The sequence below is a fragment of the Meles meles genome, chromosome 3 (genome assembly GCF_922984935.1).
Source record: "Meles meles chromosome 3, mMelMel3.1 paternal haplotype, whole genome shotgun sequence".
NCBI classification, from domain to species: domain Eukaryota; kingdom Metazoa; phylum Chordata; class Mammalia; order Carnivora; family Mustelidae; genus Meles; species Meles meles.
The window spans coordinates 706,052-726,623 of NC_060068.1; positions in this window are offsets into that span (position 1 = coordinate 706,052).

Sequence of the window (20,572 nt, forward strand, 5' to 3'; positions counted from 1 at the left end):
ATATGATTATATATATACACATATACATATATATGTGTGTGTATATACATACATACACACACACACACGCATATATATATATATATATATATATAATTATTAAGAACTGCTTTTATATTAAGTTTTATAGCCAGCTTTACAGTGTATTCTCTATGAGTCATGCTGGGAATTTTTCTAAGCATGTGATTATCAGAAACACAAAATAATGAGACAAGTATAATAATACCCATAATGTATATGTGAATAAATGAGGGTCTGAGTTGGGTCACTCTCCTTAGACTGTAAGCCAGTAAATGTCTTAGGTTGCAAGATCTACCTCTAGACATCATGTTGAAGATGCCTCTGAGATGAACATGTGCTCTCAGAAAACTTAAAGACTGGCACAAGGAACCAAATATTATAATAAAGCATGACAAAAGCTACATTTGGTTATATTTATGGTGTTAATGATAGCACATAGGAGAACTCTCTAAGCCAAGGAATGAGAACAGGAAAGACCAATCTGAACTGAAGCCTGATGCATCAAGTGTGATGACTGGATGCTGGGATGAGAGGTAAAAATGTTCCAGGAAGAGGAAACAGCATGAAGGTCCTGAGGTGATGGAGAATAAGGTTTGAGGAATGACATAAAGTTAACTGGACCTAAAGTGGAGGATGGTGAGGATGATCCCAAAGATTTAAGATAACAAAGTCCAGACACTAGAGCAACAGACCCTCTATTTCTCTTACAGGTCTGTCCAGAAAGGTAGTTTCCGACCTACCTTCCAAAGCCCCACTTACAATAAAAAGTCCCTGAGTAAATGGGTCACAACCTTGCAGGCACAAAAATTCCAGGGAGAATTCATGGGAAACCTGTCTCTCTACTTCAGTCTTTTCATTCTTTTTTGTTTTTTAATAATCCATAGCATACTGTATTTCCTTTTAATAAAGTCTGTAAAGGTTTTTGTAAGATAGTTTTAGAGCAAAAAAATTTACATATAATAATAAAAAGAAGATGAGTTGCTAGAACAGGACGAACTTTCTAGGAGGCTGGATTAAGAGAGTGAATGGTGGATGTCCCTTTTAAGATGTCAGAGAGTGAGCGAAAAAGTTGAAAGTGATATGAAGAATGGTTTTGAAAGGGGCTGAGTAGAGACAAGTCTTTCAAGGAGAAAGTCAATATTCTATAAGACTGCAGAAACTTTTGATAGAGAACATAAGAACAGAACAGCAAAGGAGAGATAATAAGTTAAACCTAACATTGCAAAAATCTGAATACAGGTGAGAAAATCTGTCTATATCATCAAGGTAGAAATTATAAAGAAAAGTTCAGACAAGAATAAAATGTCACGCAGGAAACATGGAATATGCAAAGGAAAGGTCATTAGGATTCATTTTTCACATATTAAAAATAAACAGTAAGAGTACAAAAAGAGAATTCTTAAAGAAAGAAAATGATATGTTACATAAAACAGAAATAATGTGTGCCAATGCCAAGGAATTAATCAAGAAGTTAAAAATTATTTTTTAAATGTTTTATTTTTTGTTAACATTTAATATATTATTAGCCCCAGGGCTACAGATCTGTGAATCGCTAGGTTTACACATTTCACAGTACTCACCATAGCACATACCTTCCCCAAGAGAAGTTAAAAAGTATTTTATGGCAAACATATCAACTCAAAAATAGCACAGAGGGATTAAGGTAGAATGTGATGTTTCTCTTGGGTTTGACATTTGATGGTTCTCCGCTGAATCTTTCAGTTCTTTAGACAAAAGGAATTCTAAAAAGCTTTTGGATTAAAGGTATGTGAATAAATGGGCAAAGGGTCAGAACAAGGAAAACTACCAATAATAATTACAAAGGAGAGAAGTAAGGCATTAGAACCCAGAGACCAGGAGCATATCTGAGTACTGATCAGAGGATTTACATAGACACGTTGCTGCAAAGGTTGGCAAGCTTAGCAGAAGGCATGACACAAAGGACAAATGATGTATCAGGTATCCAAATATGGCTGATTGTGAATTTCAGAGCATATCTGAAACAGGCCAAAATAGAGAGGTGATAAATTTATTAGTTTATTTTAAAATATGGCTTTGGTGTTAAAATATAGTTATTCTTTCTGTAAATATGACCCAAAATAGTGTTGGGCATATAAACTTCAATAATAAGTGAGGATGTAATATATCAAAGTGACCCACGTTCTAATGATCAGTGGGTGGGGGAAGAAATAAATTAATGTGACAAGGAGAAGGAGGCAAGTCTACCCATACAGTCCTTTATTTTCATGTGTGCTCTGTAGACCTTCTTAACAGAAAATAAATAACAAATCAGAGAGAAGACAAATTGAAATGATGTGAAAAAGATATGCTATCGGAGGTTAGTTAATAAGCCTAGGTGCCTTCTGCAGATAACTCATTTTGACAGTAGCAGACAAATCAAAGACAGAGTATTTAAAATCTATAAAGGGTTCTCCAGGAAAACTTTGGTAAGAGGAACAGTGGCATCAAATGAGACAGAAGGAGATGATATTGAAAACGTCAAAGTGCATTTCAAGCTACTGGTAATGCTTGACTTGCTTTGGAGAGAAAGAAGATACAGAATGGCATTAGTGCAGTGAAAATAAGAGAACAGAAGATTAAAAATAAACGGGGGGGATTTGAACAATATTGGGAAGCAAGACACACATAATCAAGCATTGCAAAGTGCCAATCCATGTATGTGCATGACAGTTCCCACCACTGCATGCAGCTCCTTCATTAAGGAGTCATTTGAAAGTTCTCATGGCACAACAAGGATAAGAAAACTTAATTGGATTTTTCGTGCTTTTTATGAGACCGTGATCTATATCAAGGCATTTCATCAGTCAGTGTTTAGGTCTTTCAAATATATGAAGGCAGAAGGGGGCCAAAACTGGGCCAGGTGGTGATGCACAGCAGGGTAGAAAAACATCTGCTTTGGCAGAAACAGAGCCCTTTGAAATCAGGTTCAACCATCTCAGCTGCAGGTCTGAGCCACTAACCACCCCACTGAAATCTGTTTCTTATGTGTGCATCCTAAAGTGACAGAATTAGACAGAGTGATAGATGCAAAGTGCTCAAAGACTTCTGCAGACTTCAGTGGGGGTAGAATTTCAAAATCTAAAGACTCAGAAGGGGGGATGGGAAGACAGCACTGAAATAGTAAACAAAATTGAAGAATTCAAACTAAAGGTTTAGACATATTTCTAGGCAGCTACTAGAAGTCACTGTGAGACGGAGTATTCCACAGAACACAAAATCACAGAAAGCACATCCCAAGCACGAGAAATATGAGGAGACAACAGACAACAGACAGCTTCTGGAGACACTCCTCTACAAGTTGGGGGTTGATGGGATGAGTCAACTGCAATCACAGGTTGGGGCATAATAGAAAGAGAATAGCACAGAGAGGAAACACAGTTGGGAAATGCTCTGCAAGGGATGGCAGAAGGGGTAAAGCATTACTCATTCATTCACTCATTCATTCCCTCACAGATTTCACAAGTATTTACTGTGCTAGTCATAGTGAAATAGTGAAAATAACTGATGAAAAAAAGAAATTGCATAGAAAAATAGATGAAATGCACCACACAGGTTTGATTATGATATGACAGATGGTGATCATAGGAGAGTAAGAATCTATGTCCAGAAATTTAAGGTTACCCTGGCTGGTTCAGTCAGTAGAACATGTGACTCTTGATCTCAGGGTCTTTAAGTTCAAGGCCCGCACGGTGTAAAGTTTACTTTTAAAAAAGAAAAGGTTTTTATGCTTTTATGCCAAGAAGAAGAAGAGGAGCAAGAACAAGAAGAAGGAGAAGAAGAAGAAGAAGAAAGGAGAGAAGGAGGAGAAATTTGGGGCACTACATATAGGACATAGCTTCATGTGAAACTCCTGGTCTGATTTTCATAAATTTAAGAGAAGGTTTTAGTTGGTCTGACTCAACCTGCCAGTTGCACTTGGGGATTAAGGAGGGATGCATGATTCACAGAGGTTTATTGGTTTGCCTTTGAAATGCTTTGAGCACCCACAGTTCTTAGCCTTGAAAGAAGAGGAGGAGGAGAGATGTATGAATTTAACAATGGTTAGCACTCCTTCTGACCAATGTCTAAGGGACCAGCTTGTTATGAATAATGGATAAATAAATTTAAGCTATTCACTTATTTTCAGTTTAAAATATCTTTGAAAGATATAAATCATGAAGATTATAAGGGACTATTATTTACCATTGATCTATGAACTACATAAGGTCTAGGACTTTTTCATATATATCTCTACCTACAGAGCTAGCACCCAGTAGAGTGCACTGCACAGAAATGGCATTTCATATTTATGGAACTTAATTAAGGACCTGTTTATCCTTCAGTGACCCTGTTTACTTATGCCTTTACCAATCACTTTGTAAAAATATTTTCACGGATATGCTTAGACTAATAAAATTATATCCCAGAGTGTTCTTTCAAACATGTTAACAGGTGACAAGATGAACCTGACGTAATATTGTCTCCAGTCTTTCTCAAATAGAAACTTTAAGAAATATTTCTCAAAATTAAAAAAAAAGAATAGACAAGATAGTGACTTGTCGGCCTGGCAGCATAGTTGAGTTAATCCAGTAAGTGCCTCTTTAAGGATTTCTTCCCAAAGCAGCATAACTAAACAGGAAAAAAAATAAAACAATTATTACTGTAGATAGGAAATACTTATAAGGTCAAAATGACATACATTTTCTGCAGTTACAATGTTGCTATCACTCACTAAGTGGCTGAAGAAATTAGAAATAATGTGAGAAAATAATCCATCAAAATCCTTGAAGACAACACAGCCAGCAACCTCTTTGACCTCAGATGCAGCAACTTCTTCCTAGAAACATCGCTAAAAACAAGGGAAGCAAGGAGAAAAAATGAACTATTGGGACTTCATCAAGATCAAAAGCTTTTATAGTAAAGTTTGAAATCAGGTAACGTGATGCCGCCAGTTTTATTTTTGTTTTTCAATATTTCCTTAGCAATTCAGGGTCTCTTCTGATTCCATACAAATTTTAGGATTATTTGGTCCAGCTCTTTGAAAAATACTGGTGGAATTTTGATCAGAATGGCATTAAAAGTCTAGATTGCTCTAGGCAGTATAGTCATTTTAACAATGTTTATTCATCCAATCCAGGAGCATGAACAGTCTTCCATCTTTTTGTGTCTTCTTCGATTTCTTTCATGAGTGTTCTGTAGTTCCTCGAGTAGAGATGCTTTACCTCTTTGGTTAGGTTTATTCCCAGGTATCTTATTGTTCTTGGTGTTATAATAAATGGAATCAATTCTCTAATTTCCCTTTCTGTATTTTCATTGTTAGTGTATAAGAAAGCCACTGATTTCTGTACATTGACTTTGTATGCGATCACCAAGACAGCGTGGTACTGGCATAAAAACAGACACAAAGACCAGAAGAACAGAGTAGAGAGCCAAGATATGGACCCTCAACTCTATGGTCAAATAATCTTCAACAAAACAGGGGAAAATATACAGTGGAAAAAAGACAGTCTCTTCGATAAATGGTGCTGGAAAACTGGACAGCTATATGTAGAAGAATAAAACTCGACCAGTCTCTTACACCATACACAAAGATAAACTCGAAATGGATAAAAGACCTCAATGTGATACAGGAATCCATCAGAGTCCTAGAGGAGAACATAGGCAGTAACCTCTTCGATATCAGCCACAGCACTTTCTTTCAAGATATGTCTCCAAAGGCAAAGGAAACAAAAGAGAAAATGAACTTTTGGGACTTCATCAAGATCAAATGCTTCTGCACAGCAAAGAAACAGACAACAAAACAAAAGAGGCAACCCACGGAATGGCAGAAGATATTTGCAAATGACAGTACAGACAAAAGGTTGATATCCAGGATCTATAAAGAACTCCTCAAACTCAACACACATAAAACAGGTAATCCTATCAAAAAATGGGGAGAAGATGTGAATAGACACTTCTCCAATGAAGACATACAAATGGCTATTAGACACATGAAAAAATGTTCATCATCACTACCCATCAGGGAGAGTCAAATTAAAACCACATTGAGATACCATCTTACACCAGTTAGAATGGCCAAAATTAGCAAGACAGGAAACAACGTGTATTGGAGAGGATGTGGACAAAGGGGAACCCTCTTACACTGTTGGTTTGAATGCAAGTTGGTGCAGTCACTTTGGAGAACAGTGTGGATATTCGTTAAGAAATTTAAAAATAGAGCTTCCCTATGACCCTGCAATTGCACTGCTGGGTATTTACCCCAAAGATATAGATGTAGTGAAGAGAAGAGCCATATGTACCCCAATGTTTATAGCAGCAAAGTCCAAACTGTGGAAAGAACCAAGATGCCCTTCAATGGACGAATGGATAAGGTAGATGTGGTACATATACACAATGAAGTATTATGCCTCCATCAGAAGGGATGAATATCCAACTTTTTTAGCAACATGGACGGGACCGTTAGAGATTATGCTGAGCGAAATAAGTCAAGCAGAGAGAGTCAAATATCATATGGTTTCACTTATTTGTGGAGCATAACAAAGAACATGGAAGACATGGGGAGATGGAGAGGAGAAGGGAGTTGAGGGAAACTGGAAGGGGAGATGAACCATGAGAGACTATGGACTCTGAAAAACAACCTGAGGGTTTTGAAGGGACGGGGGTCCCAGGTGATGGATAATAGGGAGGGCACGTATTGCATGGAGCACTGGATGTGTGCAATAACAAGAAATACTGTTATGCTGAAAAAAAAAGATCAAAAGCTTTTGCAGGGAAAAGGAAACAGTCAACAAAACCAAAAGACAACTGACAGAATGGAAGAAGATATTTGCAAATGACATATCAGATAAAGGGCTAGTATCTAAAAATCTATAAAGAACATATCAATCTCAACACCCAAACAACAAATAGTCTAATCAAGAAATGGGCAGAGGACATGAACAGACATTTCTGCAAAGAAGACATACAGGTGGCCAACAGACACATGAAAAAGTACTCCACATCACTTGGCGTCAGGGAAATACAAATTAAAACCACAATGAGATATCACCACACACTAGTCAGAATGACTAAAAGTAACAAGTCAGGAAATGACTGGTGCTGACGAAGATGTGGAGAAAGGCAAACTCTTTTACTCTGTTGCTGGGAATGCAAGCTGGTGTAATCACTGCGGGAAAACAGCATGGAGGATCCTCAAAAACTTAAAAATAGATCTACTCTATGACCCAGCAATCACACTACTGGGTATTTACTCTAGTGATACAAATGTAGTGATCCTAAGGGGCATGTGCACCTGATGTTTATAGCAACAATGTTCACAATAGCCAAATTGTGGAGAGAATCTTTGATGTCCATCAACAGATGAATGGATAAAGAATATGTGAGATTATATATGTATATTGATATTGATATAGATATAGATATATGAATACTATGCAGTCCTCAAAAGAAATGAAATCTTGCCATTTTCAATGACGTGGTTGGAACTAGAGGGCATTATTCTGAGTGAAATAAGTCAATCAGAGAAAGATGATTATCATATGACCCCCCTGAAAAGAGGAAGTTGAGAAGCAAAGTGAGGAGTATGGGGGTAGGGAAGGAAAAAACGAAACAAGATGGGATGTGGAGGGAGACAAACCATAAGAGACTCAATCTCACAAAACAAACTGAGGGGGGCCAGGGGTAGTGGTGTAGGGAGAGGGTGGTTGGGTTATGGACATTGGAGAATATGTGTGCTATGGCGAGTGCTGTGAATTCTGTAAACCTGGCAATTCACAGACCTGCACCCCGGGGGCTAATAATATATTATATATTAATAAAAAATTAAAAATTAAAAAAAAGAAATTAGAAATAGAGCACAATATTACCCACTTTTTAAAAATAACACAACAGAAAATGTTGCCAAGATACTGAGTTTTATCATCTCTAACACTTGTTCTCCCAGTTACTTTTGTTCTGTCTACCCTACGTGACAATGTTCATTGCTATAGTTAAATCCAGTTTTCATTTTTGGTGCTGCTGCATGCTGCTGAGATGCACAAAGTCTAATGAGACTGTCTCTTTTGGCAGAATTCCTCTATCAGTGTTCAGCCTAAGCTTATTTCCCAGAGTGATTTTTAAAAGTCTAAATGGCATCAAGAATGCTTAGTTTGTGCCTAATTTTTTTCAGGCAAAAGTATTTTCTCACATATATGGTAATTGTGTTATGGGGTAGAGAACTCCTCTTTTGGCCCTCATGTATTATTTCTATACAATATGTCATATACGATACTGACTGGATATTGAAATTTTGCTTGGTAAGAGATGATACTTAATGGATCTCATCTTCAAAAGACTTTATGATCTCATCATCAAAAGACTTTATCTTTGATCAGGGCTTAACAACCTTGAATAAATTCAGTTTACATATTCACAGAATCTGTAGCTTAAGGATGGACTCAGACAAGTAAATTGCAATATTTATTGCTGTGAAGTGGAATCTATAGGGAAGGATAAATATATATATACATATGTATATATAATATTTATAAATTTAAATAAATATTAATATTAATATTATATTAAAATAAATATTAATATTTATTTTATTATCTATTATTTAATTATTTATTATTTATTATTTATAATATATATAATATATGATATAATATAATAAATAAATTTGAATAAATATTAAAATAAATTTATAAATTTAGATTTAAATTTATAAATATTATATATATTTATCCTTTTTCCTTATATATAATATATATATCCTTATACAAATATCCTATATATATATAATCCTTATATATATATAAATTTATCCTTTTATATATCATATATATATATCTTATATATATCCTTCTTTTATATCTATATCTATATATAGATAGATATATCTATATAGATATATGGCATATAAATATACTCAGTGACATAAATATATGTCTATGTATTTAACTCATTGATATAAATTTATATATACCTGTGAATCACTATATATATATTCAGATCAAATTTCTATACTTTCAAAACTTTCTCTATTAAATTGCTTTTCTGTTTCAGAAAAATATTAATACATGCCAAAAAATGCAGTTTCAAACCTGGCATAATCATGGTCTAAGGTGCTTTGAAGACAAATCCGCCAGTATTGAAGAAAGATGTGCAAGGCTTGTAGATAGGAATTAGCAAATGGTGTGTGGGGGGCGGGGGGGAAACAGCGAGTAATGATAATTCAGCTTTAAGCTGACATATTACTTTAATTCCCTTCTCCATGACTTTCTGTATTCCACCCTATCATTAGAAAACATTCATGATTCATCATCATTGTCCATCATCTCTTTCAAGACTCAAGACACACGTCCATCACTGTTTGTTAGATAACTAGAAATACCTATTTTGGGTAGTCTATCCTGAATATTCCATCCTAATTTTAAATCCTGTACTTTTCTTTTAATAAACTGCTAAGATTCAAAGTTAGAGAAAATCCAGATTCATATCAGTATTTCTGTGCTAAGGTGTGATGTAGCTACCAACATTTAGTGCATCTGTAATCTACATCTCATATCAACTTCACAGAATTGTAGGGCTTAGACCAAGAAAGATAATGGTGTTATGTGTCCTCATATTCTATGCACACATTTGAAGTATTATGACTCCTGTAATGTTATATTCAAACATGTTCATAAAAAGTGACAAAATGGTAATCATTGGAACTCTTAAGAGAATGGACATATTTCACCTGAAATGAAGTAGATTTGATATATGTGGTCTAGTTATTCATGTATCTGAAAGATTTCACGTGAAAGAAGGAATAGAAATGTTATTTATGTTTCCAAAAGGAAAGTGCTAAGATGAGTGGGGAGGAGGCGATAATAGGTTCTCAGGTCTACATGAAAGAGAGCTTTCTAATGATTAATGTTACAGAAAAATTGTCCTGACATTTGTCAAAAATGGTAAGGAAGACTTTTGTCAAGACTATTACAAAGGGGGTATTGAACAGGAGAGAGAGGTTAGGTTCAACTCCAAATACAACAAAGACAGTTGGGGATATTTATAGCCAATAAGCAGAGTGAGGGGGTCAGTGGATGGAAAATTACCAAGAAGGCACATCAAGAACAGGGGATTCTTACTAAACTTATGTAATAGGATTGTTATAGAGGACAGAGAGAGAGATTAGATATAAATGGTGTGTATGTGGAATCTGATCAGCTACCAAGTGTTTTCGGTCAAGTAGACATCCATAAAGCATGGGAATTCTTGATAAATTGACTTAGCAGAGCTCTTGCTAAATTGGAGTTTATCAGAGATGTGCAAAAAACCTAGTTGAGAAGAGGGCTCAAAGGAGCTTAACTCAATTCTGGTCAAAGAGAAAGCCAATAATAGTTACAACAATCATAGTAATAAAATTATCTTTTAAACAAGTGATGACATTGAGGCTTCTGGAGGTTAAACTTCCCAAGGTCACTCACCTTGTGAGCTGGGATTCAAAATCAGAATGCAACCATGGAGTTCTTCCACCTGTATCTTAGAAGAATCTGCTTTATAAGATGAAGACCTTCTTCTCAGAGTTAGTCTTCAGCTATAGATTACTGAACCAAGGGTGCTAAAGAAGAATTCCTGAACTAGACAGGAGGAGAAGTCATTGCTGAGGTCTGTTCTAAATTTAAGTGCTCATGGTTTTATGATTGGGATGATTGATTGCTTTCATTTTTAATCTGGACTAGAAATTAGTCTAACATTTCTCCATATCCCTGCCAACACTTAAAAAAATAACAGCCATTCTATTAAATGTGAGGTAATATCTTGTGGAGAATATAGTGACTATAGTTAATAATTATTGTAACTATAGTTATCAATGTATTGCACATTTGAAAGTCACTAAGAAGATAGACTTTAAGAGTTCTCATCACAAGAAAAAATGTGTAACCATATGTGGTAATGTATGTTAGCTTGTTTCATTGTGATGATCACTTTACAGTAAGTTTTACATATGAAACTAGTCAAATGTTATATGTCAGTCATTTCTATCTCAATAAAATAATAAATGCATATATACAAGCCTACATAAAACTAACATAACACCCTCATTTTATTTTTAAATGTCTGTTTTTCTTGTGAAAAGCTTTTTAATTTTCACAGAATTTTCTTTCTTTATTTAATTTCACACAATTTAAATTTCACAGTAATTTTCTACTTTTCACAGTAATTTTCACAGAAATGACAGGATTATTTTTTAATCAACTGTAGTTGACACACAATGTTACATTAGTTTCAGGTGTACAACATAGTGATTTAACAGCTCTCCATTGTTCTCTGCTCACCACGAGTGGAGTCATGACCTGTCACCATATAATATATTACAATACTGTTGACGATTTTCCTTATTCTAGACCCTTCATCCCATGACTTATTCATTCTATACGTGGAAGACTAGAACTCCCACTCCCCATCATTTTCTCTTCCCTTTGACAATCATCAATTTGTTCTCTGTACATATGGGTCTGTTTCTGCCCTTTTTAAAAACACACTCGTTTTAGAAGTGATAAAACAGAAAGTAAGAAACAGAAGAAAAATTATGCATGATCACATGGTAGGTTTGTGACAAAACGGATGATAGGTAATACCCCTCAACTCATGGTTCTGAGACTGTGCTTCTCTATTACTTTTTAAGGATCTAAACCATACCCAAACATACTGTTGACTAGATTTCCTTAAACGGCATTTTTTTTTTCATTCTTGCAGAAGTGCAGAAAAGTGCAGCATTGCCTAACACAACCAATACAAAGGATTCTTAACTTTTAAGATTCCCAGAATCTGGTCTTTAACTGTCCTTGGAATGGATGGCTTTTATTCAGTGGTAGGGAAAAAAAGTAACCTGTAGGATGTTTCCACTAAAGAATTACTAACCCTTTAAGTGCTTCCAAGATATCTGCTATTTAAAAGATGATCAACTGCTCCAAATGAGCCTGGAAAAAGACTTTCAGTTGGTATGACTATGTTTTTTAAGAAAAAATAGGTCCTTTGGGATAGAAATATCTCACCTTGCAGACTAGATGAAATAGCTCATCTTTCTGCATACTCCCAAGTAATTGATCCAGCAGCCTAAGAACCACAGGCACAACATTTTTTTTTTAATCACAACTGACTCTAGACTTGCTGAGATAATTTCAGGCTTCACAAGGTCTTCTCAAATCCAACTCTACTTAGATTATGCTATGCATGTATGAAGTTTTTTTGTTCCAATCAACCGTGTCAATAGGAAACTGCTGGAGTCTCATATACCGTCTCCCAGGAAGGGAGCTATGGTATGGATAACTGAACAATCAGCATAGCAGACCTCTGCACGGGATACTACTATGTAACGCCTGCTTATGTCTGTTCACTTCCATCGAGTGATATTCAGCAAACCTGAACATCTGGGTTCAATTCAGAAGACAAGCTCTTCAGGCCTTCTTTTCCAAAGTAAACCATGGTAGTTTATGAAGCTAAGTCATTTAGGTAATCTTAGGGAAAAGAAACAACTAAGAATAACAGTGATGAATTTCATATTTCTTTATTTGTTACTTAACAAATGTATTATATTTTGATGAAAATCCAAATATTTGCTGGTAATTTCACAGTGCAGGATTGAAGTAAACAAAAATAATTTGTAAAATTTCTCCTGGAAGAATGGGAGCTAAAATGTTATTTTTAATTTTAGCTAAAGTTTTTCCTATTAACTTAAGGAACAACAAAAATAATATTGAAGGAAAGCTTTTACAACATTGGGACCAAAGATTACTGTTGGGTGAGAGGTTCCAGAAATGCAGGAGGAACAATAGAAATAACTGCTGGGGCTGCCATCTTCCAGGCCCCTTCCCCACCTCCTTAACTCTTGACTCTCCCACCAAAAGTGTGTATGCCCAGGTCACCTCTCCATAGGTAACCCAATACCTTTGCAGGAAACAGGAGTATCAGGAGCCCTCACCCCATACATTCTGATCACCAAATACCATACCATATATGGATGTGAACCTATGTCCTGCCTTGACCCCATTAAAGACCCCCACCAACTCCCTCCCAGTGAGAATTCTCTGACTCTGCTTTCCAGAGTCCTGGAACCTTTCCAGGGTTTCCCACCGCCACCCAGCGTGACTTTCCAGGCTCCCCTTCTCCTGAGCCCTAAAGCTTCACCAGAGAGTGCCTCTAATAAACCTTGCCTTGCTCCTACCTCACCTGGTGTTGTGTTTACCTCACCTGCAAAGCCTTACAATTATAAGTTGGACTTTGTGAAAATACATGACTCATAGGAACATGGGATAAATAATGCCTTCCAACCCTAAAGATGCTCAACTTCAAAACTAAAAGATGCTTTATATTTCGGATGGGAAGATGAAAGGGCTGTGTAGGAGCTTGGCTACCACCTCAAGGAACAGGTTCTCAAAGGTAATAGAGAAATAAGTCTGAAGCATTAACTATGAGCAAACAATTAGTGTTTCTGGATTCAATACAGTGAATGGACTTTGTGCAGAGAGTGGAGAAATCAGAAAGTCATTCTAACATGGAGGCCTATCTCTTGGAAAGTAAGATTTCTCTGATTATTTTTTAAATATTTTATTTATCAATTGACAAAGACAGTGAGAGAACACAAGCACGGGGAGCAACAGAAGGAGAGGGAGAAGCAGGCTCCCTTCTGAGCACAGAGGGCTTGATCCCAGGACCCTGGTATCATGACCTGAGCAGAAGGCAGATACTAAACCATCTGAGCCACCCCGGTCCCTGATATCTCTAATTCTTATGTTATGGCTTCTTCAGGAATAATGAGAGAAACTTAGAGGACTTTATCAAATGCTAAGTGTGTATAAATGCTGTTATTTTCAAAAGAATAGGTGCTTGGTAGAAATTATTAGCAAAGTAGGAAGAACATCAAGTTTGATGGGATCAAGTGAAGGGATTGCCTAGGTGTGAGCTCCACCTCTGCCACATTCTATCAGAGTAACTTTGACAAAATCAGCTTCTTCCTCCTCTCCTCTTAGGTTTATCTCACTTGTTGAAATAAAAAGTCAATACTACACTTGACATAGTTTGCTGTAAGAACCAAATGAAATACTACAGATGAATCATAAATGGTGAGGAGTTAAGCTAAATCACTTACTGAATTTTTTAAAGTATTTACTTTATGTGAAATGTTCCAGTATTTGAAAGGTAGGAACTAGAAGGGATATATGCATCTAATGACATTTTGTTTAAAATGCTGCTAGTACCCTCAATTTCCTTGTTATAATGGCCACACCCACTTTTCTTTGGTTCAAATTCAACACTGATAACTTCTGTTCTAAATGTGGTGGTTTAGGATACTGATTCTGAATCCAAATTCATGAGTTTGCGTCTCATTTCTGTCACTTACTAGTGAGCTACGTTAATTCTTCTTACTTTTTATTGCATTATGTTTCTTCCTTGTAATGAGGATAATAATAAACACCACTTACCCAATGAAGTTATTTGGCGTATTAAACTATATAATACCTGTCACACACATAGTGAGGAACCAAATATGATGGCTATTTTTCTTATTTTCACACCAGCTCACCAAGGCAAATAAAGCAAATGTACTTATCCCACCTAAAGGCAACTTAATCCCCCCACCTGTGTCCTCCAGTTCTCGTTCTTCATAGACCCTGCTTATTACTATACTTCTCCCTTCTCTCTTTTCTGAGAACCTTTGATTTTCAATGTTTATTGCATGATATCCTTAAACTTCATCAATCTCTATTTTTCACCACTAAACAACTATTTGGATAGACCATAAGAATTGATGTACCTAATGAACTTTCCCTATCCTCTCTATTCTTGCTTTTCCATACCTCAAATAATCCTAAATAAACTACCTTTGGAGTGAAAAGGTAACACTTTGAAAATACTTGTGTCTAGTATAATTTCTTTTTTTTACCATTTTTATTTGTTTATTTTCAGCATAACAGTGTTGTTTTTACACCACACCCAGTGCTCCATGCAGTACGTGCCCTCCCTATTACCTAGTATAATTTCTTATTCAACTTCTTGATTCTATAGCTTCTCTCCTTCCAACCCCGTAACCATAAGTTCTTTCTTAACCTTCTTTTATTTTTGCTGTGATTCATTGGATAAGACTCATTCACTTTCTTGGCTTCAGTGATAATTTGTATGAGGACTACTCAACAAATTCTCTCATGGGACTTGATCTTTCTCTGATCCAATTTTTCATTGAATGGTTTATCTCGAAAATTTAAAGAAAAAGATATTTACTCCAAACACCAAGTTTTCACTGAAAATTAGCCATTTTTTTCTAATTTACCTGTCCCTGTTAATGGTGTTTCCATTGTCCCAGCCGCTCAGATTTGAAGCTATAAAGATATGTTTGACTAATTCCTCTTATTTATTCATTGTATTCTGTAAATATAGAGAACTCCATAGTTTTACTTATAAAGAATTATTTTGTCCTTAAACTTCTTTCTAGACCCACAGTTATGGGCCACATTTCAACCATAATCAAATGACAAATACAGCCCTTTATTTAGCTTTTCCAGAATTTCTGTTGCTTTCTCACCCAATTTTTCTGATTATAATTAACAGCTAAAAGAGTTGTCATTACATGGGTTTTCATCTTATGAGCCTCTGACTGAAAGCCTAAATCTCCATCATTATTACTAGATCAAACTAAAGTCCAGTGATGTGTTTTCAGGTTTCCCATTACCCAAAAAAGACCTGCATAAAATGCTCATAACTCATTACTTTGTATCACTTCTGTTCTACTGAGGCTTACCTCTTTAATGCTCCCCATAACCATTTTGCAGCATTCTTTACTCATATCTACTACTGTTATGATATATGCCTTTCCTACCACCAGTACAAATCCAACCACGCTGTATTAGTCAGCTTTGTATAAGTCATAGTAGAGTAAGAAGCAATTCCTAGTTCTTAGTAGTTTACAACAACAAAAAATTCTCACTCACGCTAATATCAGTTGCTCTGTGATTCTCTACATAATCTCAATGCTGGCCTCAAATTGAGAGAACAGTCTCACCTGGGACAATGATATTCTTCTTGCCGAAATCATATTAAACAAAATGGTAGGGGTTGTTAAAGCTTTTGCTCTAATTGTTACATTTCACATCAGTTCACATTCTTCTAGACAAAGCAAGCCATTTGGTGAAGAAACTGAGAACAAGCATTTTATCTGTGGGAAGCCCATTGGCAGCTTCTAAGAAAGGCGTTTATTTCAGTTGAATGTTAAGAAATCTCCAGCTGACTGGAGACATGTGTTAAAAGACCCTTGTCAGATTTTCTTTTAAAAAATGTATTTTGGGGCGCCTGGGTGGCTCAATGGGTTAAAGCCTCTGCCTTCGGCTCAGGTCATGATCCCAGGGTCCTGGGATCGAGCCCCGCATCGGGCTCTCTGCTTGGCTGGGAGCCTGCTTCCTCCTCTCTCTCTCTCTCTCTGCCTGCCTCTCTGCCTACTTGTAATCTCTGTCAAATAAATAAATCTTAAAAAAATGTATTTTATGGGGCGCTTGGGTGGCTCAGTTGATTAAGCATCCAACTCTTTCTTTTGGCTCAGGTCATGATCTCAGGGTTGTGAGATCAAGACTTATGTGGGGCTGCCTGCTCAGCATGGGATCTGTTTAGATTTCTCTTCCTCTCACTCTGCCTCTGCCCCTCCTCCAACTCATGAACATCCTCTCCCTCTTTCTCTAAAAGAAAAAAAGAGAAATCTTCTAAAATGGTTTTTTTTTCATTTTTGAGATTTTGTGCATCTGGATTTTCCTATAAAATTTATAATTTTAAATGTTGGGAAGTAGTTAACATTAAGTATGTTGAAGGCAAAGAAAGGTGTCTATGCACTGAGACCCAACACCTAATTTGTAATCTCTGGCCTGCACAAAGTGATGAAGAAGAAAATAGTAACAAGTCTCATTACACACCAGCTAAGGCTAGATAACAAAAATGTTTACTGCAGCCAGTAAGCTTGGTCACAGTTAGCAGTATGGGGTTGGAGGAAAGGAAATAGATAGTTGACACCAATCTGGAAGTTTTGTTATGTGGGTTTGGCAGGCAGTCAAGGGATGGAAAGAAATCTGAACCTATTCAGTCATGAACCTATTGTTGGCTAGCCTAAATAGTCTGGAGATGCACCAATTTCTCTTTCCAGGATAAGTTTATAGAAAGAATAAATAATAGATAAATTAACAGAGATACCAAAATGAGACAAGTGAGGCCTCTAGGGTACACAATTGAAGGGGCCACTCAATTGCAAGGTCATGAAAGTTCATGGGTGGGCGCCTGGGTGGCTCAGTGGTTTAAGCCGCTGCCTTCGGCTCAGGTCATGATCTCGGGGTCCTGGGATCGAGTCCCGCATTGGGCTCTCTGCTCAGCAGGGAGCCTGCTTCTCTCTCACTCTCTCTGCCTGCCTCTCTGCCTACTTGTGATCTCTGTCTGTCAAATAAATAAATAAAATCTTTAAAAAAAAAAAGAAAGTTCATGGGTAAGGCTTAGGCAAACCTAGGCATAAATATCTCCTGACACTGTGTGCTCTGTATGCATCAATTGCCTCACCTTAGTGCTTGTTCTGGCGTTTACACTATGTCAAAAACAATTAGTTATTCTTTTCTCAGATGATATGGCTACTTTTCAGTTTGGAGGACAGCAAATCTTAATGAAAAATAATAATGAAAGAGTAGCAAAAACAAAAAAAATCTGGACACTAATGGCCCATTTTGTGATGACAAATTTGCAACCATTTGCCCCAATAAATCAAATTTTATTTTGTATTTATAGATTTTCAATTATACTTCCAAACTCTGATACAATTTCACTTTCTTGGTTTACATATTTATTCATTCCAAGGTATTTATGAGTTCCTACCTAATGTGTCATTGTGCTAGGCAATTGATTATATATTGGTGAATAAAACAGAAAAGGTGACTGCCCTTTTGGAGTTTATAGGTGAGAGAGAAAAAGACATTTAATATGTATATAACTAAATTAATAAGTATTTATCATTGTGGTAAGGACAATAAAAGAAATAAACACGATGCAGGAATGCCTACTCTTATTGGTTCATGTTCGAGAACACAGTCGAGGATTACCTCCAAGACCCTTGGTGATGCAGTGGACTTCTTGTCAGAAGTCCTAAGACATTTGAGAAAGTAAATTATATAACATTTTTTTTCTTTCAATATTAAAGATAAAATTGAAAAATTCATGCATGCTTTAAAAATAGGAAGACATTTTTTCAAGTATGTGGAATAAAACCATAACATATTTGTCCATACCACAAAGATTCTACTAGCAAAGTTCTTTCTTTCTTTCTAGTTTTGTCTCATGCCACACTTTAGTAAAATTCATGTTACTTCTTGACTACTCTTCCTCTGCTCTTTTTGTTCTTGTTTCGTTTCCTTCTCATACTCTTCCTAGATCTAGGCTTTCTGCTCTGTGTAGCCCTGTACTCTGAATCACAGCATGGTAAGGGCGTTCACTTTCCTGGGGAAAGTCTAGCAAAAAACAGAAACATGGCAATTCTTCCAACACCTCTTAATTCTTACATACTTAGGATTGATCTAATTTTAACTTCTCCTCATTTGAATCTACTCATGTAGGGGTGCCTGGATGGCTCATTTGTTGAGTTTCAACTCAGATCTTTTACTTTTCGGTCCTAAGATCCTGCCCAGAGTTGGACTCTGTGCTCAGCAGGGAGACTGTTTGAAGATACTCTGCCTCTTCCCAGCACCCCCCCCCCAAACTTTCTGTCTAATAAAAATTATTTTTAAAAAGATGAAAAATAAGAAAAATCTGAAAAAAAATAAATAAAAGTCTACAAAATAAAAATACAAAGAGTGCTACTTAGTGTTTTCCCTAAGCTCTGAAGCTTTGCAGCCCTCTATTATCAGTAAACTTGAGAGGAGTGAGTTGTTTGTGATGGTCTTCTAGGGAAGTGATCTCTTGCCCAGATCCTCAAGTGTACTTCAACTAATGCAAAAGCAGCTTTCTAGCCTCCACTCTGGGAACATCAAATTCTGCCTCCAGTCCTCTGCCCTACAGTGCCCTCTGCCAGGCTGAATACACTCAGATTTGTGCAGGGCTCTCTCCTTCTTTTCCTGCCACAGGATTTCTCATCTCACCTATTGGAGCTGCAAGCCTTCAGGGAGTAAAACACCGCCATATACTGGAATCCAGAGCCGCATACATGGAGGCTTGTTTCTGCTGCTTAGGAGAGTTGTTTTTGCACTAGTTGAAGTACACTTGAGGAGCAGAGAAAGAGGTCCCTCCCCTTGAAGACCATCACGAACAACTCAGCTTATTCTGGCCACCCTGGCCTCCTTTCTAACCTCCAGGATCTAGCTTCGTGGTTTTCAGCCATTTTCCCCTAACTAATATCTGGGAACTCTGAAGCATTCAGGCCCCACCTATTCTTCTTGTTACCCCCGGGATCATGAGATCATACTGTCACACCTGGGATTCCACCCAGCTTCATGACTTGAACACTTTTAAGCCAGAAATGCCCCCCCCCACAGTAATAGACTCCTAAGTATTTCAATAATGGATTTCGTTGTTCATAAAAACTTTTCAGTAGGCTTCTTCAGGTTGGTGACTCCCCTCTGCTGTATCCACAGCCATATCATCCTCACAACTTATTCCCACCCATGTCCCTCAAGCTCTGAAGCTGCCACAGGCACCACAATGAGAGCTAGATGTAGCTTCTGAGGTGGTTCAGGATCTTCTTCTGGGGATGGTGCTGTAGGTCCAAGAAGAGAAAAGTATCATCACCATGATTGAATTTTCATGTCCCTCCTAAATAAAGGAAAAAATTCTCACCATTCAATGTTCTCTGCTTCCATGAAGCAATCCCTGGAAGGTCTCTTCTGATGGCAGGACATGGGCACAGGGATCTGCGAGTACTCATTACTCCCAGCCTACCAGCTGAAGGAGGCTTGTTCTGTGGGCCCTAAGCTGTTCCCTCCAAAGGTCTGTATCAGAAACCCCCTGTCCTTCTCACCTCAACATCTCTCTAGTTCCCCTCCTTCTACACCTCCCCCTCCTGCTTGTGCTCTTTTTCCTTTAATAAAGGAATAAAATCCTAAAAGATAAACAAAATATTGAGGATAAAAGTGTAAATTTGGACCTTCAAGACCTGGATGGAAACACCCTCCTGTGTGTATTTCTTTGTCATCTTTCCTCTTGTGCTGATGGCGTGAGAGATGCATGACAACCCAGGGAGTGAGAAGACCCATGGTGGAGGGACTCTGCTTTCCTGAAAGACCACATAAAGTATTTCAGTCTCCTAATCTGAAAAGGCCCTCAGAACTGTCATGGGGAAAAATCTGTGGTGACATGCTACCAAAATTTGGGGAGTTACTTGGTAATTTAGCATAATGTAATATACCTACAACATGTTGAAATCAACAAGTTAACTTCAATAGTTATCAGCCTAAAATCTTTAAAGATGACCAAAGAGGCACCTGGCTTTCTCAGTCAGTAGGACACTTGATCTCAGGCTTAGGAGATTGAGACCCACATCAGGCATAGTTAACTTAAAAACAAAAGAAAAGAAAAC